General features: G+C 37.0%; 1 protein-coding gene and 1 pseudogene across 5 annotated transcripts in view; both read right to left on the bottom strand.

The window, feature by feature from the left end:
• The window catches only part of TNPO3 (transportin 3), a 92,388-nt gene that overhangs the window by 64,892 nt on the left and 2,506 nt on the right, over positions 1-24,990 (bottom strand). Inside the window, exon 2 of one of the 5 annotated variants that reach the window (XM_045855661.1) lies at positions 14,181-14,341. The exons of 3 other annotated variants lie outside the window; for them this stretch is intronic. The gene's annotated coding sequence lies outside the window, so the exon portion shown is untranslated. Of the gene's footprint in view, positions 1-14,180; positions 14,342-16,361; positions 16,395-24,990 lie in introns of all 5 variants that reach the window. One more of the 5 variants, XM_045855659.1, reaches the window with a different exon arrangement.
• Positions 6,297-6,386, bottom strand: LOC123829853 (annotated as a pseudogene).

Raw genomic sequence — 24,990 nt, 5'->3', positions numbered from 1 at the left:
ATGAAGTAGACACGCAAGTCCAGGAAGCACAGAGTCCCATACAAGATGGATGTAAAGAGGCCCAATCAAAGAGACATCAAAATTAAAATGCCAAAGGTTAAAGATAAAGTGAGAATCTTAAAAAGCAGCAAGAGAAAAGCATATAATTACCTACAAAGGAGTGCCCTTAAGACTATTAGCTGATTTTTCAAAAGAAACTTTGCAGGCTAGAAGGGATTGGCAAGACATACACAGTCATGAAAAGCAGAGACCCAGAGCCAAGACTGCCCCACCCAGCAAAGCTATCATTTAGAATTGAAGGGCAGATAAAGAGCTTCCCAGACAAGAAAAAACTAAAGAATTCATCACCAAACAGTTATTATATGAAATGTTAACAGGAATTATTTAAGAAAAAGATAAAAAAAATCAAAACTATGAACAATAAAATGGCAAAAATACGTATCTATCAACAATTGAATCTAAAAAGCAAACTACACAGGTAAGAAAAACAGAGACAGAATGGAGACAGAATGGAGACCGAGAGCATTTTGATGGTTGCCACATGAGAGGCAGGTGTGGGGGAATGGGTGAAGAGGAGAGGGAATTAAGAAGTACAAACAGGTGGTTACAGAACAGCCATGGGCATGTAAAGTACAGTGTAGGAAATGGAGTAGCCAACGAACTTATACACATGACCCATGGTGTGGGACTGCCTAAGGAAGTGGGGAGTGCTGAGTGGAGAGGGTGCATGAGGGAAAAATCAGGACAACAGTAATAGCATAATCAATAAAATATAACTTTTTTTATCTTTTAAGATATTTATTTATTTATTTATTTATTTATTTTTAGAGACAGGAAGAAAGGGAGAAAAAGAGAGAAACATCAATGTGTGGTTGCCTCCCATGTGACCCCCACTGGGGACCTGGCCCACAACTCAGGCATGTGCCCCTGACTGGGAATCAAACCTGCTACCCTTTGGTTCACAGCCTTCACTCAATCTACTGAGCCACATCAGCCAGGGCAAAATATAACTTTTTTTTAAAAAGAGCAATCAAACAGGAAAACCAAAGTACTATGGACATCTATAACAAAACTAGGTGTTATCCAGTTATCTCCAAGAACTCCAAATTATAAGTGGTTGGGGACAAACCAGTAACACCTATAAGACTTGTATAATTTCAGCTTCAGTAAAAGTAGTAGAAGGAACAGGCTAACTAACGGATCGTAGAGCAGATGGACAACGAAACAGCCAACAGGTATTCACTAGAAAGCACAGGGAACCCATGTGAGGACTATATTTGAAAATGGAAGAGGTTTTCGTGAGTAGAAGAGGCCTACATAAGGCCCCAGGAGAAGAAGTTCGAGCCTCTATAGACTCTTGAAACTGAAGAGCTACAACAGAGCTCCAAAGTGAGGAGAAAGTGGTATGAACAGAATCAAAAGTATACAGGACAAGTACAACAGAGACAAAGAGAAAAAGGAGAAGGTAACAAAGCTAGGAAATCTTAGCAATGAACCACCATATTTGTAAATACTACCTTAAAACAGCAGATAAGGTAATTCTTTGAATTTGGAAATACTATCCTTAACTATGCCTTCTAAAAGTTCAGAAAAACTAATTTCACAAAAAATAATGAGATATATACATATATATAGGAAACAAGAAAATAATGAACAAAATAACATTCCTACAAGAAAAGCAGGCCAGAAAAACATTTTAAAAGCTAGTCAAAAGTCCAAAGGACATAAGAGCCAACCTGAAAGAGCTCCTAGTGGCCACAGCTAAAAAACCTGGAGTAACGAAATTGATAGTGTTAGATGATAAGTCAAAAATAAAAAAAATCCATGAGTACATACATACTGGTGTGAATCAACAACTGAGTAAATAACTCTTAAGAAATTATTTATAGGATATAAGACACCTTTTCTACAGAAGAATGATAGTTAATGTAGAAGGAATGAGAAAAACAGAAAATCACCATTAGAACATTTCAGGTAATAATTGCTACTGGCAAGATTCACATATAAATGATAGAATTAGTGGGTGAAACTTTAAAGAGAAAGATGGCATTCAAAGTATCGTGCCCCAAAATTATTAGTTATTGTGGTGGTCTTACTCTATGTCCACAAAGTCTTAGACACTTACCACGTAAGAACTCAGACTACTCTGCTGGAGAGACAATGTCAAGAGACCAGGAGCCCTGATGGGTGTAGCTTAGTTGCTTGGGTATCATGCCACAAAGTGAAAGGTTGGCACTTCCATTCCCAGTCAGGGAACAAGCCAGGGTTACAGGCCAGTCCCCAGTTGAGGGCATGTGAGAGGCAATGAATGGATGGATGTTTCTCTCACACATCAATGTCTCATACATACACCCTCTCTTTCTCCCTCTCTTCCCCCTCTCTAAAAAAAAAAAATAGATAACTAAAACCTTTAAAAAAGAGAGACAGACCAGGAAATCTCTGGAAAGTCATGGAAAGCAAGAGGAGCCCAGCTAAGTTTAGCCTTTCAGTCATTCCTCCCAGAGTGGCAAGCATGTAAGTAAAGCCATCTTCGAACCTCCAGACCAGCCCTTCTACCAAATGTATGCCTCGTGGTGTAGAATTATCTTCCACAGAACCCTGCTTGAATTCGTGACCTACAAAGTCAGGAGGCTTTTGTGAGAAATGGTTTTTGTTCTAAGTCACTGTTTTGAGGTACAGTAATTTTTTCACAGCAGTAGATCACGGGAACAGAGAAAGACAATCAATAGTACGTGCATCCTGGGAACAGATACCACAATGACAATAGGTCCAAATCAATCTGTCTCATCAAGCCTCTGGATCTAGTTAGCAATCTGCAGGAAACAGAAATACAGCAGAGAGTAGAACTGTATCATTAACTATACAATCATCAAAATCCAGACTGTAGGGACTCGGAACATGTCAAATGGTCCAGGTTCCTCCACAGATTAACAATCTACAGAGAGAAAGAAACTGCAGATTAAAAGACACTCAAAAGACATTTTAAAAACAAACAGGAAGACCAAAGTACGATGTTGAAAGGATACCCACTTGGGTGATAAAATCATAAAGATAACAAAAAAGAGATTAATATGAAAGGAAAGAGGTTACTTTTAGGGAGAAGGAGCGGTTATGTCAAATCAGGCACAAGGAAGACTTCTGGAGTGGACAGTGAAGTTCTATTTCTTGACTTGAGTGGTGGCTTCAAGGCCACTTCTATACAGTAATTCACCAAGTTATACATTTGTTTTGTATGGTTTTCTGTATCTGTTTAAAAACAGAATAGAACAAACAAAAACCCCAATATTGCCTTATTAAATTATTGCCTTTATATTAAATTATACTAGAATTTCTCCCCTGTGAAAAGTTTATTGACTGTGCTGTGCGAGGTGAACTTTAATCTGAGTGGCTGAAACTAACAAAAAATACCAACTGTATCATTCTGAGTTATATATATTTCTGACTTAATATTTCTATTGCCCTAAAAGGAGTGATTTTAAAGATGAAGGGCAAAACCAAAAGTCAAAACAAAACAAAAATACAATTTCCTTCTGGAAAACTGGGGGTAGGAATAGAAAGACTTATTTTTCAAGCACCTTTAATATGTTTGAATATTTTTTAAAGAAATTTTTTAGATTATTTATTTATTTTTATTTATTTATTTATTTTTAGAGAGGGAAGGGAGGGAGAGAGAGAGAGAGAGAGAGAGACAGACAGACAGACAGACAGACAGACAGACAGACAGAGAAACATCAATGTGAGGTTGCTGGGGGTCATGGCCTGCAACCCAGGCATATACCCTGACTGGGAATCGAACCATGACACTTTGGTTTGCAGCCCGCGCTCAATCCACTGAGCTACGCCAGCCAGGGCTTTGTTTGAATATTTTTAACCTATCAATTGGAATTGCCTTTAAAAATAAAGATGTATTTATAGTCCTAATATGAAAAGATCTCCAAAATACAAGGTCCGGAAGAAGTAACTTGAGAAGTAGCTTGAGTGTGGTTGATAGGCAGTAATACGGATGTAATAATTTATAGTTTTAATTTGAACATTTCTCCTAAAATGGCAGTCACATGGTGTGTTTGAGTGTGATATTGTTATGTTACAGAATTACATGCTTATGATTTTGTAATAAAAGATGGGTGTTATTTCTGCCGGACCCTGTATATAATAAAAAACAAAGATACAGATCTTGTAAGATCCTTTTTGTAAATATTCAGATTACACTATTTTTTTTTTTTTTTTAGAAAAGTGTAGTGAAGTTTTTTTTTTAACCACAGGAGTTAGTTTTATGCCCTATATGGTCCCCAAACAACCTGAAACTATCACTCTCATAGCATTTATCTGGTGTATCAACTTTGGTTATAACACATCAGCTGGCATTACACCAATTTTACGGCCTAAACCAAGTACAAAGTTGAATAAAAAAGAACTTGTTTAGTCCTGGCTGGTGTGGCTCTGTGGATTGAGCACCAGCCTGCAAACCAAAGTGCCACTGGTTCAATTCCCAGTCAGGGCACATGCCTGGGTTGCTGGCCAGGTCCCTGGTGGGGGGCACACGGAAGGTACCGCATTTTGATGTTTCTCTCCCTCTCTTTCTCCCTCCCTTCCCCTCTGTAAAAAAATAAAATAATAATAATAATAATAAAACTTTAAAAAATTAAAAAAAAATAAAAATAACTTGTTTGAAGACATCAAAACTACCAAGACAGCTAGGACATGAGGCCACAGATTCCAGAGACAGGGAAGAGAGAGCAGAGAGGTCAGTCCAATATTTGACTCCACTTTTCCTCTCAAGGCATTTACCTATTTGAAAGTGGAAGACAAAAGGCTAAGTAAGAAGCTAAAGATCCTTGAGCCGTTTAATAAGACTGGGGTGCTGAAGACAAATTTAGGGCTCACCAAGGAAGAGGAGCCCAGGTAACACTCCACAGTTTTAGCTAGGACTCAGTGAAGGAAATAGGAACTATACCTCCAAAAGACCGAAACATATTCAGGATAGACCAGATGCCAGACCACAAAACAAGTCTAAATAAACATAAAAGGACTGAAATCACCAAAATTATCTTTTTTGAGTCACAGTGAAATAAATAGAAGAAAACCTGGAAAATTCATGAGTATGGAAGAAAAATTAAATATATTCTAAAGTATCCAATGGGTTAAAAAAGAAATTAGGAAATACCTTAAAACAAATGAAAATGGAAACACAACATACTAAAACTTATGAAATGCACTGAAACAGTTCTAAAAATTTTACAGCTTTTTACACTTACATTAAAAAAAGAAGCACATCTCGCCCTAGCCGGTGTAGCTCAGTTGGTTGGAGCATTATCCCGTAGCCGAAAGGTTGCGGGTTCCATTCCCGGTCAGGGCACATACCTAGGTTGCGGGTTCCATCCCCAGTCCGGGTGCGTATGATCCCCGGTCCAGGCGTGTAGGGGAGGCAACCAATCGATGTTTTTCTCCCTCCCTTCCTCTCTCCCTTCCTCTCTCTCTAAAAGCAATGAAAAAAAAAAAATGTCCTTGGGTGAGAATTAAAAAAAAAAGCAGGAGCAGCAGCACATCTCAAACCAACAACCTAACTTTACACCTTAAGGGTCTAGAAAAAGAACACCCTAAACCCAAAGCTAGCATAAGGAAGGAAATAATAAAGATTAGGGCAAAGATATATAAAACAGAAAATAGGAAAACCAGTATGTGATTCTTTAAAAAGAAACCAGTTAACAACCAACCAAATTAACCAAATTAACAAACATTTAGTCTAGATTAAGAAAAAAGACAAATGAAATGACAGTGGGGACATTACTACCAGTTTTACAGAAACAAAAAGGATTCTAAGAAATACTATGAACTATACACCAACAAATTACATAATCTAGATGAAATTCACAAATTCCTAGATACATACCAAGACTGAATCAAGAATAGAAAATCTGAATAGACTGTATTATTATTAGCTAGTAAAGAGATTAAATTAGTCATCTAAAACCCCCCAACAAAGAAAAGCCCAGGACCACATGGATTTATTGGTGATTTCTACCAAACATTTAAAGAAGACTTAACACCAATCCTTCTCAAATTCCAAACTCTTCCAAGAAAATTAAAGAAAAGGAGGAAACACTTTCTAATTCATTTCATGAAGCCAACGTCACTGTTACCAAAGCCTGACAAAAGATTCCCTAAGAAAACTACAAACCAGTATCTCTTATGAATATTGATGGAAAAAACAAAAAAACAACTTCAACAAAATACCTGCAAACCAAATTCAGTATTCATCCTTGCACAGGGGCCATGCTAATTTTCTCTGTATTGTTAAAAATATGGAATGCCTCATAAATTTGTGTCTCATCCTTGTGCTGGAGCCACGCTAATCTTCAAATTCAGTATTATATTAAAGGATTATATACCATGACCATGTAGAATTTATTCATGAAATGCAAGAGTGGTTTAACACATGAAAATTAATGTAATGAACTACACTAATAGAATGAACAAAAACATCTCCACTGATGCAAAAGAGGCATTTGACAAAATTTAAAACTCATGATAAAGACACTCAACAAACTAAAAACAGAAGGAAATTATGCCAGCATTGTAAAGACCATACAGTCATGCACTGACTACATAACAATGTTTCAACAATGGACAGCATATACATGAGGTCCCATAGATTACAGTGGAGCTGAAAAACTCCTATCACCTAGTGACACTGTAGCTGCCATAATGTCGTAGGTACAGCATCTAGTCATGCTAGTGTAAACTAACCTACTGCGCCGCCAGTGACACGAAGTATAGCACATACAATTATGTATAGTGCATAATACTTGATAGTGATAATAAAAACTGTTACTGGTTTATGTATTTACTATACTATTATTGCTTAGAATGTACTCTTTTGACATATAAAAAAGTCTGCTGTAAACAGTATGCAGTTACGCAGGGAACAGTCTCATACATCTTGTGTTTACCATGTCTCATAATTATATTATTTTCTCCTGTGCTTAATTTAATACCACATTGTTTTATATATTTAGTGTAGCCTAACTCTGCAGTGTTTATAAAGTCCACAGTAGGGCACAGTAATGTCCTAGCCTTCATATTCATTCACCATTCACTCACTGACTCACCCATAGCAACTTTTGTTCTGTAAGTTCCATCCATGGTAAATGCCCTATATAGGTGTACCATTTCTTTTTTGAAAGATTTTATTTATTTTAGAAAGAGGGGAGGGGAGGGTGAAAACCATCAATGTGTGGTTGCCTCTCATGTGCCCCCTACTGGGGACCTGATCTGGCCTGCAACCCAGGCATGTGCTCTGACTGGGAATTGAACCAGCGACTCTGGTTAGGAGGCCGGCATTCAATCCACTGAGCCACACCAGCCAGGTAGGTACACCATTTTTAAAAAATCTTTTTTATCCTAACCCAAGGATGTTTACTGATTTGAGGGCTAAGGGGGTGAAGAAGCATCAATGTGAAAGAGAAACATAAATGGGTTGTCTCCCAGACATGACCCGACCAGGATCAAACCCACAACCTTTTGGTACGTGGGACAATGATCCAAACAACTGAGCTACCTGGCCAGGGCTTTTTAATCTTTTGTATGTTATTTTTTATGGTAGCTTTTCCATATTTGTTTTTTATTATAACATTTTATTAAAGTATAGTTGGCATATATTATTATATTCGTTACAGGTGTACAACATAGTAACCTTTTATATGTTTAGATACACAAATACTTTCCATGTGTTACAATTGCCTACAGTATTCAGTATACTAACAGGCTGTACAGATTTGTAGCCAAGGAATAACAGGCTATCCTATACAGTCTGGGTGTAACAGGCTATACCATCTAGGTCTATATAAATACACTCTATGATGTTTGCACAACAATGAAATCACTTAATGGTGAATTTCACGAAAATACTGTCATCATTAAGTGTCACATGACTTTGTATGTAAACCTACAATTAACACCATACTCAATAGTCAAAGAATGACAGCTCTTCAAAACTATTAAGCCAGGAACAAGACCAGGATGCCCAGTTTTGCCACTTCTATTCAATGTAGTATTAGAAGTTCTACCCAAACCAATTATGCAAGAAAAAGAATAAAGCATCCACATTGAACAGGAAGAGGTAAATGATGTCTGTTTGCATATAACATGATCTTACATGTAGAAAGTCATAAAGATATCCCCAAATAAATGATGAATTCAGCAAAGTTGCAAAATACAAAATCAACACCCAAAAATCAGATGTTTTTTACACTAACAGTGAACAATCTGAAAAGGAAATTAAAAAATAATTGCAGTTATAGTAGTATTAAAAAGAAGAAAATACTCAGGAATAAAGTGAGGAGACAAAAAGACTTGAACTATACTGAAAACTACAAAACATTACTGGAAGAAATCAAAGACACCAATGAATGGAGAGAGCCTATGTTCGAGGACTGAACGACATACTATTGTTGTCAATACTTCCCAAAGTAATCTGCAGAATCAATGTAATCCCAATCAAAATCCTAATGACTTTTTTTTTTTTGCAGAAATAGAAAACTCCATCAGAAAATCCATATGGAATCTCAAGGAACCCTACACAGCCAAAACAATCTTGAAAAAGAACAAATTTGAAGGTCTCACATTCTCAATTTCAAAATGTATTATAAAACCAAAGTAATGAAAACATTATGGTACTGGCATACAGATAGATATATAGACCAATGGAACTACCTCTCACAAATACAGTCAAATGATCTTCAAAAAGGGTGCCAAAGCTACACAATGGGGAGAGTATCTTTAACAAATAGTGTTGGGAAAATTGCATAGCTATATGAAAAAGAAAGAAGTCAGGCCCATATACAAAAATTAACTCAAAATGGATTAATGACCTAAATATAAGACCTGAAACTATAACTCCCAAAAGAAAAAATGAGGAGGGAAACTTCATGACATTAGGTTTGATAATGATTTCATAAATATGACACAAAAAGCACAGGAAACAATAGTAATGGTAGATGAATGGGACTACATCAAACTTTAAAACTTCTATACAGCAAATCAACAGAGTGAAAAAGCAACCTAAAGAATGGGAGAACCATCCATCTGATAAGGAGTTAATATGAGGAATACATAAAGAACTCCTACAACTCAGCACCAAAAAAAACAAATCACCAAGCTATAAAATGGGCAAAGGACTTGAAAAGGCATTTCTCTAAAGGTGTTATAAAAATGGCCAACAAAATATGCTCAATATCACTAGTCATCAGAAAAATGTAAACCAAACCACAATTAGATATCACTTCACACCTGTTATGATGGCCACCATGGGGAAAAAAAACAAAAACCAAAAAACAGAAAATAAGCACATACTGCTGAGGATGAGGAGATACCAGAACCATTCTTGCACTACCAGCAATGTAAAAAAATACAGCCACTACAAGAAACAGTATTGAGGTTCCTCAAAAAGTTAAAAATAGAATTACCGTATGATCCAGTAACTTCATCTGGGTCTATATCCAAAATAAATGAAAACAGAACCTTGAAAAGGCAGTGACATGCCCATACTCATTGCAGCATTATTCACAAAAGTTGAAGAACTCAAAAGTTCATTGACAGATGAATAGATAAGTAAAATGCAGTATATATACAAAATGGATAGTTATTCAGCCTTAAAAAGTAAAGAGTACCATTACATGCTACAACACTGATAAACTTTGAGAACATGATGCTAAGTGAAATAAGCCAAATCCATAGAGACAAAGTTAGAATTTCAGTTGTGAGGGTTGAGTGGAGATGATGGGAAAAGTTACTGTTTAACGAGTACACAGTATCGGCTGGAGAAGATGAAAAAGTTCTGGAGATGAACTGTGGTGATAGTGGTACAGCAATGTGAATGTACTTAATGCCACAGAGCTGTACACTTTAAAATGGTAAATTTTATGTTATGTACATTTCAACACCAAAGAAAGAAAGAGATCCTAGCTTGTGAAGCTCAGTGTACTGAGCATGAGCTGTGAACCAAAGGGTCGCCGATTTGATTCCCAGTCAGGGCACATGCCTGGGTCGAGGGCCTGGCCTTGAGTGGGGGACATGCAAGAGGTAACCAAACACTGATGTTTCTCTCCCTCTTTTTCCTTCTCTTCTCTCTCTAAAAATAAAAATAAATAAAATCTTAAAAAAGAGAGAGAGAGAGAAAGAAACACAGTTTAGAATCTATTCAATCCCTACTTAGATTAAAGGAATCTGGTCCTATCATTAAGACCTGCCTGAAGCAAAGGAAACCATCTCAGGAGAAAAAAATCATTTATAATCTCTTTAACTTTTCATAAACAGTATACCTAGTAACAAAAGCAAGACTAAATGATAACAAAAAAAGTGGGGGGGACAGACAATAGAAAATAACCTATCTAAATAAGGGAATTATTAGCTGAGGACTAAAATAACTGTGGTATCCTAACAGAAGTGATAAAACGTAACATCATCGATAATGAGACAAACACATTTTTTGTGACTCCTGATGTGACTCACTAAAAATGACATATTATCACCCAAACAGTATTCTTCCAAAAAATGTTTAACCTGAATGCAATCATAAGAAAACAACCAGACAAATCCAAACAGTGAAGCATATCAAAAACAAAACCAAATTGGGCCTGGAAGTGTTTTTTAATATGGCTATCATAAAAAAAAAAGAAATACCCCAGGGACTACAGAGACACAACAACTATAAGCAATGCATTATCTTTGACTGGATCCTAGATCAGAGAAAGTAAAAAATCTGTAAAACTAAGAATCTATAACTGAGACAATGAGGAGACAGGAGCATGGACTGTGTATTAGCTGTTACCATTGTATCATGTTGAATTTCTTGAGCGGGACAATGGTTTTAGTTTAGTATAGAAAAATGTCCTTGTTCTTACAAGATGTATGTCAAAATGTCTGGGGTACAACATTATGAGGTCTGAAATTTAATTCTAAAAGGTTAAAAAATACACACTTAGAGAACAAAAAGGGATAGAAACAGAAAAAAAGGAAATGGGGCACCACCAAATTGAGGAGAAGGGTGTATTTTGTTCACTATACTATTCTTTCAAGTTATCTATTTTTCAAAACGAACATTTGGAAAAAATAATAAATAGCTGGTTAATATATTCAGTGAATTAGAAGTGGGAACTTTCCATGAAGAAATGGAATCTATAAAAAGAATCAAATGAAAATCTAGAACTAGAAAATACAGTAGCTTAAATTAAGAACCAAATGGAAGGATTAGACAGCAAATCAAACAACTGAAGAAAAGATTACTAGACTAGAAAATAGAGCAATAGAAAATAAGACCAAAGCACAAAGTCAAAAATGACAGGAAATAAAGACGGGAAGGATCAGAGTGACATGTGAAACAGTGAAAGAGTCTAATATACACATAACTGAAGTCTCAGAAGGAACAGAAAAAATGGGTCAGAAGCACTATGTAAAGAAAATGACTGAGAAATTTCCAAATGAAGAAAAGACACCAAAGCACAGACTTAAGACAATCTACAAACCTTAAGGACAAAAATAAATAAATAAATAAAAAGACAAAGAGGAAAATCTTAAAGGCCAGAGGAAAAAAGATGTATTATCTTTAAAGAAACAATTAAACTGACAGCTGACTTATTGACATAAAAAATAGGAATCAAGCATCTCCACAGTACTGAAAGAAAGTAACCGCCAATTGGTTATTTTAAACCCAGCAAAAAAATCCTTCTGAAATTTGACAAAATTAAGACATTTTAAGATGAAAAAGAAAAATAAAAAGGAGGAGAGCCCTGGCCAGGTAGCTCAGTTAGTTGGAGCGTCGTCCCGATAAGCCGAGACTGTAGGTTCAATCCCCAATCAGTACACGTACAAGAATCAACCAATGAATGCATAAATAAGTGGAACAAGAAATCGATGTTGCTCTCTCTCAAACAATTAAAGAGAGAAGAGAGTTCATTAACAACAGACCCACAAAGAAAAAAATATGAAAGGCTGTTCTTCATGAAGAAGGAAAATAATCTGCATGGAAACATAGAAATTAGAAAGGGACAGAGTAATGGAAAGGCTAAGTATGTACTGTAAATATCTATGAACACTGACTATATAATATAATAACAGATACTGTGGGGTTTAAATACACCTGAGAGGCGTTCTACATCCACCTAAGGTGTAGAAAGTTGAAAAGAACAGTTTTAGAGTCACCAAAAGCAAACAAACTACCAAATAACTTTTCTTAAATGCATCATCAGAAAGCAGAGGTCCCAGGACAACCAAGTGGACTGAAATCTAAAAACTGCCCAACAACAGTAGGCAAGCACTGGCTGATCTGGAGTAGAAGAGGAAAAGATGCAGGGCACTAGTCAACCAGATAATAAAAATGCAGCTAAAATTATCAACAAACTGATAAAGGCTGAGTGTGAGCTAACATGCGCCAATAAAATCCCTGGGACTCAAACATAAGAGGCCTTCACAACCACGTACAGGCTCTTCTCCACAGATGTCAACCAGATACTCAGAGAAAGATTGAGAATGGGGCAGGAGATGAGAGAAAACTCCTTTGCTGGGTTAGTCCTGGAGGACAGGAGCAGCCTCAACTGCAGAAATGGCAAAAAAAAAAAAAAAAGCTCTGAAAATACCCTTTTACCCTACCAAACAGAAGCCTTAAATTGTGTGGGAGGAGTAGCAAATCATGTCACCCAGAGGCCCGGCTTAAGGCCCATTGCTGTTGCAGGAAGGATAAAAGACAAAACTTCTTTCCCTGCAGGAAAGGGCATAAAACAGTCTTGAGCCAATGGTGCTATCTATACCAGGGCCACCAGAGGTCTACCACTGAGGAAATAGCAAAAAATTTTTATTCTGCACAAGACCCGCGAGACGTAAGGCAGAGCACGAATGCCACAGGGAAGAGCAGGATCAAGGAGAAAGTCCCACCAATGAGAACAGGTCACTGCGACTGCTCAAGACTTCGGTAGACCAGGGCAACAGAACTTTGGCTACAAGAGGCACTTAAACATATCTTTTTTAAATAAAAATAAAAAAATAAAGTACATATTAAATTATTAAATATGAAGCAAGACGACAAGACACCATCATCTCCTAAGTCTGTAACACATTTTTGTTTTCACAAACGGGAAGCCCAGCCTTTTACTAGGCAGCTCAGATACTTAATGGATTGGGAGTCAGCTGTAAGAACAGAGTCCAAAATGTTTACAGAGAGAAAGGGCAACAGAGAAAAGCAAATCAGTTCTTTACAGATAAAGAAAACAAAGGCCCTGAGAGGATGAGACATTTTTCATTCAGAATCCTCATTTGTGGGACTTCACTTGCCTCGACCAAATGAAGACTTGGTTTGGTTTTGTTTTAAATATGTATTTTGCTTTAGCAATGAGAAGGTCATTATTTTCCTAGTTAAAATCTGAAGATTTAAACATTTCAGAAAAATTTTAGGGTCAGGGAAAGGAACCTTAAAACCTCCAAAAAATGAGTCTTTTCTGGAATGAGCTTACTTTAAAATATTACCAGTATTTTTGAAAAAGGAAAACACAGCACTTAGCCCTAGGCAACTAAATCAAATATAAAACCTACAATTTCTAATGTTCATTAAACTAGCATCTAGTTTTTTAAAATTTTAATAAATTAAAATATAGATGGCAGCTATATGAATTTGCTAGGACAATTCTAAGAGGAACTGGTCTTAGGAAAAAAAATCCTAAATTGCTCCTTGTGCAAACGTATCAAGTAAAACCAAAGTGAAAGAAGAGCTGTCTTCTCATTTCAAGCATCCCATTGGTCTTGATGCTACCTCACCCACTGGTCAAATGTGTCTTTCTTTTCAAATATTTATCTTTTGAAATAAGAATAAAAGGTGAAAGTGACAGCTAAAGAAATCGGGCAAACTTGAATATCACAAGTAAACTGTCAGAAGTCACATGGGATGATACTGCCAGCACTATATATTAAGGGGATATAACTGATTAGTTTAAATTCCAGGAGGGTTTAACAACTGTTGGCATCCCAAAACAAGTGATCTTGTTCTGGTCACTGAATCATACAGAAAATGCAACCAAATCCTGATACCCCAGGCACTATAGTATAGCACTCACTTTCCTTCCCTCTGCTAAGCTGCAGAAACAAGGAAGAGAAGGTAGGAAAAGGGTTTCTTTAGGAGAGAATAAAGCACTTACACTTCATAGGACTTTCTAGCCACAGATGCCAGGTGCTACCCACTGAAATCCAGGCTTGGACTAAGCTCCACATTTCTGAAAGGACCATTTCAACCGAAGCCTGGGGCTCAGAGTCAGCAGGAGGAAGCTGCAGCTCCCACTAACAGCACATTTCAAAGAGGCTGCAACAAGAGAACATTTTCCATTTAAGTATCTAATTCCAATCTTCCATTTCACAAAGCAGTAGCAGAACAGGCCTTTACATCAATTTTTTCAAAAGATATTTCCATGACTATGTGATGAATATGAAGCAGGCTATGGCCCAGTAATTCTTTCACTGACATATTCTAAGTCTTTCATCATAGTTCACAGCAAATCCTAAAAGTTGTTGCCCCCTTCTTCCTTTAATGGTGCACTGTTGCTCCAAGACTCACTTTTATACCAACAGTTCTAAAACTGCCCAATCAACCAAAATCATTAAGCAGGTCCTCGACAAAGCAAGAGAACTCCCAGATAGGAGCCGCTAACGATTCATTAGCTGCCAAGAATTAGAAGTGGATTAGGGCTGCTAGTTAATCTTACTTACACAAAAACTCCTCAAATTAAGCAGAATTACTTAAAATACTTCACTAAAGACAGAAATGCTCTGGCAAACAGAAAATGAGGTTTTGAAAATAGAAATATTTCAGTAAGATTTGAAAAGTAAGCTAAAAGTGCCAGGTTACTATACTTTTTCAAGCATTTCAATGAGTAAATAATATGTTTATTAGGTAAAGACTTTCAAAGATTTATAGTACATTGGTGGGGAGAGGGAACTAAGTCAGAGCACAAAGTGAAAAGAACTCCTAAAAAAAAAAAAAAGAAAGAAAGAAACTATCAGGAGCACCACTCTCCTGGCTCTCTCTTGTTACTTCTACCCCAAGTCCTTCTTTGTTTTCCTGTGCCCAGCTTTAATAACTGTACTCTCAAAATCAGACTGGACTGGTGTAGCTCAGTTGGTTGGGTGTCATCCCGCAAAGCAAAGGGTCTCCAGTCTCCAGTTCAATTCCCAGTCAGGGCACATGGCTGGGTTGCGGGTTCGGTCCCTAGAGAGGCACGTATGAGAGACAGCCAATCAATGCTTCTCATTTGCACTGATCTTTCTCACTCTCTTCCCTTCTCTCTAAAACTGTCAATAAAACAACACATTTTAGACATATGCCCTGTAACAATGTGGTATAGACCTAGAAAATCAAAATTTCCCAAAGCAAAAAATATATTTATCATTTTCATGATACAGGTAAAGAAAGAACAAGTCTAATTTACCTAAAATAGAGAAATGATTATTTTAAGTCAGTCAACTATCTTAAGTTTTTGCATCTAATCCTTTATGAGAATTTTACAATTTGCTGTATCTGTCACAAGTTACTCTCTCATGGTTTTCTTAGACAGCAGGAAGAGAAAGGTGCTTGAAGAAATATTAAGAAAAAAGTTATGGCACTGAAAAGATAACCATTACTACCTAAAAACTGTATCTTTCAAAATAACTTGTTTTGCAAGATGGCCTGAAATACAAAAACCATGATGAAATGAAGTTTAGCTAATATCTTCGCCACAGCAGCGATGAACAAACAACTCCCATCTCCAAAAGCAGAGTGTAAGCAAAAATAATCATAAAGCCAAGAGCAAGCTCCAAGACCCACAGAATATCTTTGTGTATACATAAATAATTTGCTTTTCTAGAAGCAAAAAAAACTCCAAAAACCAAAAAACTCATTTACAGAGACAAGTTCAGCCAATTTACATTTTCACAGCCATCTCCACAATTAAAAAATTAAAAGGGATATATTATTTCCCATATAACAGAGAAGTAGTTCCTGGCTTAAAATAATTCTTTAAAATACCATAAGCTACTGAAATTCCAGGAGAAACACTCAAACACTTTTGAAGTCTGGAAGACCAGAGCGCCCATATACATTGTTCTATCTTGAGTTCAAAGGAAGGAAATCACGATCGAATGACAGCACTGCACACTGTGCCCTCCTCAGGGTCAGATGAAATCCCAGTGTTTCCAGGACAAGCATTTTCAATCCTGTGCCATAATGACCTCTGTCAAGTGAATTCTGGCTCAATTTGTACCTGTCAGTCACACATAATATGGTGCTGACAAATCTTGCCAAAAATTTTTCATGACAAGTATAAAGAATCTGTATCCAAACTTACCTTTGTATGAAAATATTAACCTCATGAATGGCCCTGAAAAAAAGATAAATAAATTTGTGTTCATAAAATTAACGTGGGCTGGGAATGACTGAAGCATGCATTCCTTGGTAATAGCTTCACTATGAGCCATATACTAGGCAGCCCTGCCTTAAAAGTATAAAATGCCAAGCTTGCAACCATTTCATTTAAAGCAAAAAAGTAGCCCATGTGAAGGCTTCCTGAAAGCCAAAAATATACAAAATGTATTTTCTTTAATCACTGGTCTCTATTGTTACCTGAGTAAGTTTTATATATAAACCAGAGGAATGAGAATATTAAGACCTATTCAGCATATGTTAACACCATGCTGAAGATTCAAGTTTTCTTTCTTCTTAAAAAGTTTTATATATATATTTTAAGATTTTATATTTAGAGAGAAGGTAAGAGAGGGAGAGAAATATTAATATGAGGGGGAAACATCAATCAGCTGCCTCCCACACACCCTCAACAGCCCCCAACCAGGGGACCTGGCCCACAAACCCAGGCATGCACCTCAACTGGGACTCGAACCAGCAACCTTTTGGTTTGTGGGAAGATGCCCAAACCACTGAGCAACACCAGTCCGGGCTCAAGTTTTTCAATCTTATAGAAATGTGAGATGTCTAGCTTAATGTATTGTAAAAATTGCATTCAAGTGTTAGAAAACTCTGAATGCTTATGTATAAACATGTATATTTTCAAGTGTAGCTTCAGGTATGTATTCTGGGTATGTTTTGGGGCTATCTGTTTAATGGCATTACATTATGCCTGAGACAGAAAACAAGGAAACAATGAACGCAAAAACTGAAAAGAATTGTGTTATGGGCTTAGGAAAAAAATGAAGTAAAAAACACAATGTGAACTTTGTTAGAATATTTTTTACCAAAAAAAAATACATTTCATAATAATATTTTTATTTTAGGAACTCTACCAGAAAGAAGAAAATTAAGTCAGTACTTTGGTATGCAGAGGGCATACCAAACATTACAAAATTATCCCCTTTAGCAGGACTGTGAACATTTTTTACAACTGATTTTAGAGACAGAGAGAGAGAGAGAAGGAGAGAGAAACATCGATTTGTCTACTTATTTATGCATTCAGTGGTTGATTCTTGTACGTGCCCTGACTAGGAATCGAACCCACAACATTGGTGTTATCAGGATGAAACTCTCATCAACTGAGCTACCAGGCCAGGCAGGACTGTGAACTTCTAATCAAGAAATGAAACTTCTCTCTGGGGCTTCACATACATAGCACTAAAAGAGTCTGTGGTAATGTTTTCAGTACCAGGTACAAACTAGGGAAATACAGTACAAGAAAGGTAATCAGCAATATCAACTTCCTATGAGTTAAATTTGTTTTTAAGTCCAAAAGAGCTTAAAATCCTATAAAATCTGGAAAAGTATGGCCGTTTCTCAGAAAAACAAAACAAACAAAAAAAAACAACCTATAAAAATACCATATGATCCAGCACTGCTCCTTCTGGATATACCCTCAAAAGAACTGAAAGCAGGGAGTCCAGCATATATTTATGAATCCGTGTTCACAGCAGCATTATTCAACACAGCCTAAAGGGGAAAGCAACTCAAGTGTTCATGAACAGATAAAGTAGAAACAAAATGTGGTACATACATTACTATTCAGCCTTAAAAAGAGATAAAATTCTAACACATGATACACCATGGATGAACCCTGCAGATACTATGCTGAGTGAAATAAGCCAGTCGCAAAAGAACAAATAATGTATGATTCCACTTAAATGGAGTACCCAGTCAAATTCCTAAAGACAGAAAGGGAATGGTGGTTGCTAGGGGTTGTGGGTGGGGAGAAATGGGGAGTCCACTGTGTTTAAAGTGCACAGAGTTTCAGTTTTACAAGATGAAAGAAGCCCTGGAGATGGATGGTGATGGTTGCACAACAATATGAATGTACCTAAAGACACTGAGCTATACACTCAAAATGCTTTAAAATAATGAAGTTTATGTTGTACTTTACTGCAATTTTTTAAAAGAATGAATTCTCACACATACTACAATGCAGATGAACCTTGAAAACATTATGCTAAGTGAAGTAAGTCAGATACAAACAGATAAAATGGTATATTACTGATTCTACTTATTTATGGTACCTGGAGTAGTCAAATTCATAGAAACAAAAAGTGAAACGGTGACTGCCAGGAGCTAAAGTGAGGAGGGAATGAAGCTATTGTTTAACAGGTAGAGTTTTAGTCAGGGAAGATAAAGTTCTAGAGATGGATGGTGGTGATGGTTACGCAACAATATGAATGTCCTTAATGCCACTGAACGAACTATAGACATAAAACTGATTGAAATGGTAAAGTTTGTTATGAGCATTGTACCACAATAAAAAAATTCATACAATCAATCTTCCATTTCCCTAATAAACATCAGTGCAATTAATAGGAGAGAATGCTAAAGAAATATCTGGGAAGTTTTGGAAGAAAACTGTTTTAATTGCAAAATGTAGCAGTGCTCTGATCCTGAATCAAACCATCAACTCTGGCCCAAGGCCTGGAAAGACAAGAATAAGGCAATCCAAATATGGATGAACGCCACCAGATAACACACTACCATGCCAACAGAAATACCACCACAAATTCTTGTTGTTTTTTTTAATGACTGTTTACCCTTTTATGGGTCTTTAAAAAAATATTTTTACTTTCATTGATTAGAGAGGGAGAGAGAGACACTGATTTGTTGTTCCACGTATTTATGCATTCACTGGTTGTTTCCTGTATGTGCCCTGGCTGGGATCTAACCCGAAACCTTGGTGCATTGGGATGACGTTCCAACCAACTGAGCTACTGAGCCAGGGCTACAAATTATTCACAGGCTCCAATACAACAAAAACATAAAAGGTTTCCATTTGCACTGACCAAGACCCGATTTTAACTTTTAATTTTAATTAATTTAAATTTAAATAGCCACAACATCCATCTGGGTACCATGTTAGATGATACAGCCAGACTGGTAAATCCTTGGGAAAAGATCTTTGGTTTTTATCCTTTACTTGTTATGTACTCCTACTTGCTAACAATGCAAGGCATACAGTACAGCTAACCCTTGAACATGGGTTTGAACTGCACAGGTTCACTTATGCACAGATTTTTTTCAATAAATATGGTAAATGTATTTTCTCCTCCTTATGATTTTCTTAATACATTTTCTTCTCCAGCTTACTTACTTACTTACTTACTTAAGTTAGTTGGTTAGTTGGTTAGAGAGAGTGAAAGGAGAGAGAAATACTGATTTGCTGTTTCACTTATTCATTCATTCATTAGTTGATTCTTGTATATGTCCTGACCCGGGATCAAACCAGCAACCTTGGTATACTGGACCAATGCTCCAACTGAGCTACTGGCCAGCTTACTTTCCTGTAAGATCACAGCATATTAGACATATAACAAACAAAGTATGTGCTAATTGACTGTTTATGTTATTGGTAAGGCTTCTGATCAACAGCAGGCTATTAGTAGTTAAGTTTTGGGGGAATCAAGTTTATACAGATTTTCAACTGTCCCCAACACCTGCATTGTTCAAGAGTCAACCGTATTCCTATGTTCAATGAACTGAGCCACAGAAGTTGTTCAGGAACATTTTCTCTTTTCTAGAAGGCTTTCCTTTCAAAAACATGTTATCTTTTATTGGTCACCTGACTGCAGGATGACAGCATAAGAATAAAAAAATGCCCAGATTTTCAAATCATTCAAATCAATGACTGCAATGGCTAGAGAAAAAAATCAAAGACTAAATGTTATAGAACTAGACTAAAGAATTGAGATTTTCCAAAGAGGGAAATTACTAGGAAAGAAGTTTAAATCTGATATTCCATGACCCATGACCTTCCTGATATTTATTGAATAGAAGCAAATTCTCAAGGCTGTAATTAACCACAAAAGACAGCATCTATCAAAACATGTATGATTTCCTTTGATTTATGCTTTTCATTATTTCTTTTGGTTTCCAGAATAAACTATAAAACTTTTGAGGTTACCTCTAACCCAGAGACTTATCTCTGTAAAGGCAGTCTCACAGATAGTCTCTTCTTTATAATCTAAATTACAAACTTACAACAAATGAGTAGCATAATCATTAGCCTATAAAAAGATGGTTTCTCCTTCAATGGCTTCCTACATTGTCTACTAATTTTGGTTACTGGAGAGAGGCAAAGGAAACTACTAAGTGTTCAGAATAGTCCACTATTAGATAGACTTCCTTTGTTATCCATCTCAAAATGATTTAAAAATATATTTTATTTATTTATTTTTAGAGAGCGGGGAAGGAAGGAAGAAGGAGAGGGAGAGAAATGTCAATGTGTGGTTGCCTCTCACATGCCCCCACACTGAGGACCTGGTCCACAACCCAGGCAGGTGCCCTGACTGGGAATCAAACCCGCAACCCTTTGGTTTGCAGGCTGGAACTCAATCCACTGAGCCACATCTGCTGAGGTTCAAAATAATTTATTTCTTTTAAAATACTTTGATGATCCCAGTGGCATCTACCTATCTCATAAAATAAAACCATGGCTGTAAGTAGTTTTCAAGAATTTTGGTGGAAAAAAAGTTTAGAGTAATGAATGTACAATAGTTTCTTTAGAAAATGGCTGTTTTACATAAATATTAGTGAAAGAGAAAAGATGCTGATTCACAGTATAAACAATATTCCATATCCAAATTACACCTCTGTATCACATCTATTGTCACCAGGTCATTAAAACTATATTAAATGACACCCTGGCTGGCACGGCTCAGTTATTTGAGCATTGTCCTGCAAAGCTAAAGGTCACTGATTCAATTGCCAGTCATGGCATATGCCTGGGTTGTGGGTCTGATTTCCCAAGTCTGGGCACATGCTAGAGGCAACCAATGGATTTTTCTCTCTCACACTGATGTTTCTCTCCCTTTCTTCCTCCCTTCCCCTCTCGAAAATTAAATTAAATTAAAATAAATTAAAATTAAAAAGAAGCAATATTAAGTGACTCTAGGATTAGTAAAGTGCAGGGTGAAGGGAAGAAAGGATAATAGTTTTTCAAAATGTGTATCCTTCAAAGTGGTTTTGAAACAGACCAGGCAAAATCTGTTCCTTACCAATTTCAAATTAAAAATTAAAACACTAAAAAGAAAGAAAGAAAGAAAGAAAGAAAGAAAGAAAGAAACCCACTATTCTTCTTACTACACTATAACAGAATTCTAGTTAAAAATGTCACTTAGTACCCCTGGCTGGCATAGCTCCGTGGATTGAGCACGGGCTGTGAACTAAAGCATCGCAGGTTCGATTCCCAGTCAGGGCACATGCCTAGGTTGCAGGCCACAGCCCCCAGCAATGGCACATTGATGTTTCTCTCTCTCTTTCTCCCTCCCTTCCCTCTCTAAAAAATAAATAAATAAAATATTTTTTAAAAAGTCACTTAGTGACAACATCAAGAAAGCCTTACTGAGTCAAAAAATTCCTCTCCTTTTCTATACCCAGGTCTTTCACAGTATAAAAAGAGGGCAATATAAACTTATTTCATAAAGGTTGTTAAAAAAAAAAAAAGGGACGGAAAGACTCAAAACATCAACACAGGAGGCTGAATAACAGTATTTTCAATTCGCCAGGGATACGGTAGAAAGTAGCAGCAAAAATAAGTGAAATCATAAAGACAAATTTGAGTTATCCAACTGTCCCTTTGGAAGTGCCTATAAGCTGCTATTCACTCAACAAATGGGTGGGCAAAAGTAGGTTTACAGTTATAGTATGTAAAACAGTTTATTCTTGTACTACAACCATAAGCTGCATGTCTTTGTCCAGACGAAAAATTGTAATGCTACTTTTGCCCACCCCAATCTTGATCCTTTGTTTCTTCCTTTTTACATTTTATTTTTTTATTTTTAGAGGGGGGGGAAGAGAGGGAGAAAGAGAGGGAGAGAAACATCAATGTCTAGTTACCTCTCACATGCCCTGTACTGGGGGGCCTGGCTTACAACCCAGGCATGTGCCCTGACTGGGAATCGAACCAGCAACCCTTTGGTTCATAAGCTGGCATTCGATCCACTGAGCCACACCAGCCAAGGCAGTTTGTCTCTTTCTTAGTAATCGTGGTTTATTCCCTCAATTATGGCTGTCAGATTATATAAACAAATAAAAGGATACTACAATCTACTAGGGTAGACAAAACAAGCACATTTTCAAAAAAGTAAAAAAAAAAATGCAATTAAACAAAGTCCTCTAGGTGTTCAGCATGAGCAGAAATAACTTTTAGTTGAACAGAATCAGTTAAGACTTCAAGGAGAAAGTAGAATTTAGCCTGGGTTTTGAAAGGATGGGCTAGTCTCTTCATTTGAAGAAAGCATTGGGAAAGAATAATAGTAAAACCACAGAGGTAAGAAAGAATCAAAGAAATCACAATAATGGGCAAGGGGGGCATTCCTCCAGCCCCACAAACCATTTGCTTATTATGGAAGGTAATACAGCTGTGTGAATGCTGGAGGGAAGGACCTTGTAATGTAAGAGGGAGTCTGAAGATGCCAGTGAGACACAGGATAACCAAAAGATCAAGAAAATGAGATGCAGAGAACCTGTATCAGACAGGAAAAAAAGGGAGAAGCAGTTGAATATACCCGTGCTGAAGTTTTACCAAATCAGAGGTGAAGGGTTGCTGGTATATTTAAGAAAGTGACTAGCAATGATAGCACCTGGACTCCAAAGTGGATAAAGGCAAAATTGAATAAAGAAAAAGTAGGGGCTCTGTCAATGGAACAAGGTTTTGATGAAATTCAATAACTAACCCAGGGACTTCTGTTTAACATGACTGAACTGATTGAACACATTGGTTTGCCCTCAGATCCCTTTCAAAAATCCACTAAAATCAGAATAAAAAGATTAAAAAAAAAAGTGGGTTAGGGAGGTTGGGGAAATCCACAAGAACAAAGAGAATGGAAACACAACAGATACTGACTGACACAAGTGTGGAAATCAGTATCTAATGTCGAGCTAATGCACGAGTGTTAACTGTCTTGGCCGGTCTGAGAAAGCTGAAATAAGCCTAGGTGCTAGGTGATGGGAATGAGAATGCCACCAAGGGCAACAAATCGCTTTGTTTGCGAAAACCCAGTTAGGCTCAGAAATCAGAAGTACTAGGTACAACAGGTGTACAGGTAGACCAGAAAACAAAGGAGTAAGTGGATCCAGAATCTGTACAGCAGTTAGATTCCCAGATTTTCTTCCTGACTCTGAGAAGCCAGGCTACTCCTCACCCACCATTACAGAAGACTCAAGGTTTCCTTTGGGAACACTGAAGTAGTGGGACTGTGGACTCTTGTACAATAGACTCACATAAAGGACAGAACTATCATACTGAAAACGGGAGATAATTTAAAGCCTGAATGCTTAATGGTGAGATCCATCCCCTGGGTCATTATCCCACCTGCCACCAACAGCCTTGTTTACAATCCCCAGGCAGAAGACCAGAGGACTTCTCTCAGGGTAGAAGTGGCCCAAAAGAAAGACAATGAGAGAAGGGGTTAAGATCCCCTTCTCAACTGCCCATTAAATGAGGGACTAATCCAAGAAAAGATCATGGGACCAATATTTCAGTGCATCCAACACAAGAAAGTGAAGGGGATACCCCAGGATAGTGTTAAATAGAGATCCCAGGACAAAAATTAAGCAATACACTTGGAGAACAACCAGGCCAGATTTGAACAAGGGGATGGAAGCTCTCAGAAGTTTCCTTCCACAAAAAATAAAAAAAATTAAAAAGGAAACAGTTGCTAGGTTGAACATACTAAGATGATACTTACACTTACTGAAAAAGTTTGGGATGAATTACTATAGATACACATAGAAAAGGAAGCAAATGGGGGGGTCATGTTTACCATGAGAAAAAAAAGTTGCACAAATGGGAAATATTACCATGGTACATATGCTGCATGGTTAACCATGTGTATTAATTTAACCAATGAAGAAGTGATATAATTATGTTGGAGAGACTGGATGAGAGGAAGTACAGGGAGCCTAAGTCCTTATCTTTCATAGGAGGAAGTCTATACATACTGGCTCTTTTTCATCCTAGGCAGTTTTCTTGTAAAATTTCCATTTTACAACTTTTTTAAAAAGTCTTAAAGTTGAGTTTTGAATCCCAGTTTAAAAAAAAACTTTAATTTTATCAAAATTAAAATTGCATGAGATTCTTGAGCTAATGGAATGAAAGAAGAGCAGGTGGTGATCAGAGCAGAATGTCTGAGTTGGTGATTTGAGGAGCTGGTTACTTTTCAATAATGACAAGATCCAGGGTGTAACTGTGTGACCAGGTTGCTGCCAAAAAAGTAAGGAACTGAGGCCAAAGCGTCAGCTGACTTGTCAGTCCAGGTGCAGAAGCTGTCTAAAGGTGACGATGTGTGGCCGTGCTTGGTGTTTTCCAGGTCCGCTTTTCCACCCTCCCTACCGTGTTTCCTGCCCCAGTATGTAAATCTGTATGGACTTTATCAACAGGTTCCCATGTCCCCTAGCTTCTGGCTGGGTGTGTCCAACAGGGAATCCCAGGGGGAGGTTAGAAGAATAAAGTCAAGACATTTATTCCTCCAGCTTCCTTCCTGCAAAGTCACCTCATG

The sequence above is a fragment of the Phyllostomus hastatus genome, unplaced genomic scaffold (assembly GCF_019186645.2).
Source record: "Phyllostomus hastatus isolate PE091 unplaced genomic scaffold, TTU_PhHast_1.1 phas_scaffold_114, whole genome shotgun sequence".
Taxonomy (NCBI): domain Eukaryota; kingdom Metazoa; phylum Chordata; class Mammalia; order Chiroptera; family Phyllostomidae; genus Phyllostomus; species Phyllostomus hastatus.
The sequence above is the reverse complement of the archived record's forward strand: the minus strand, read 5'-3'. Positions and strand labels throughout refer to the sequence as shown.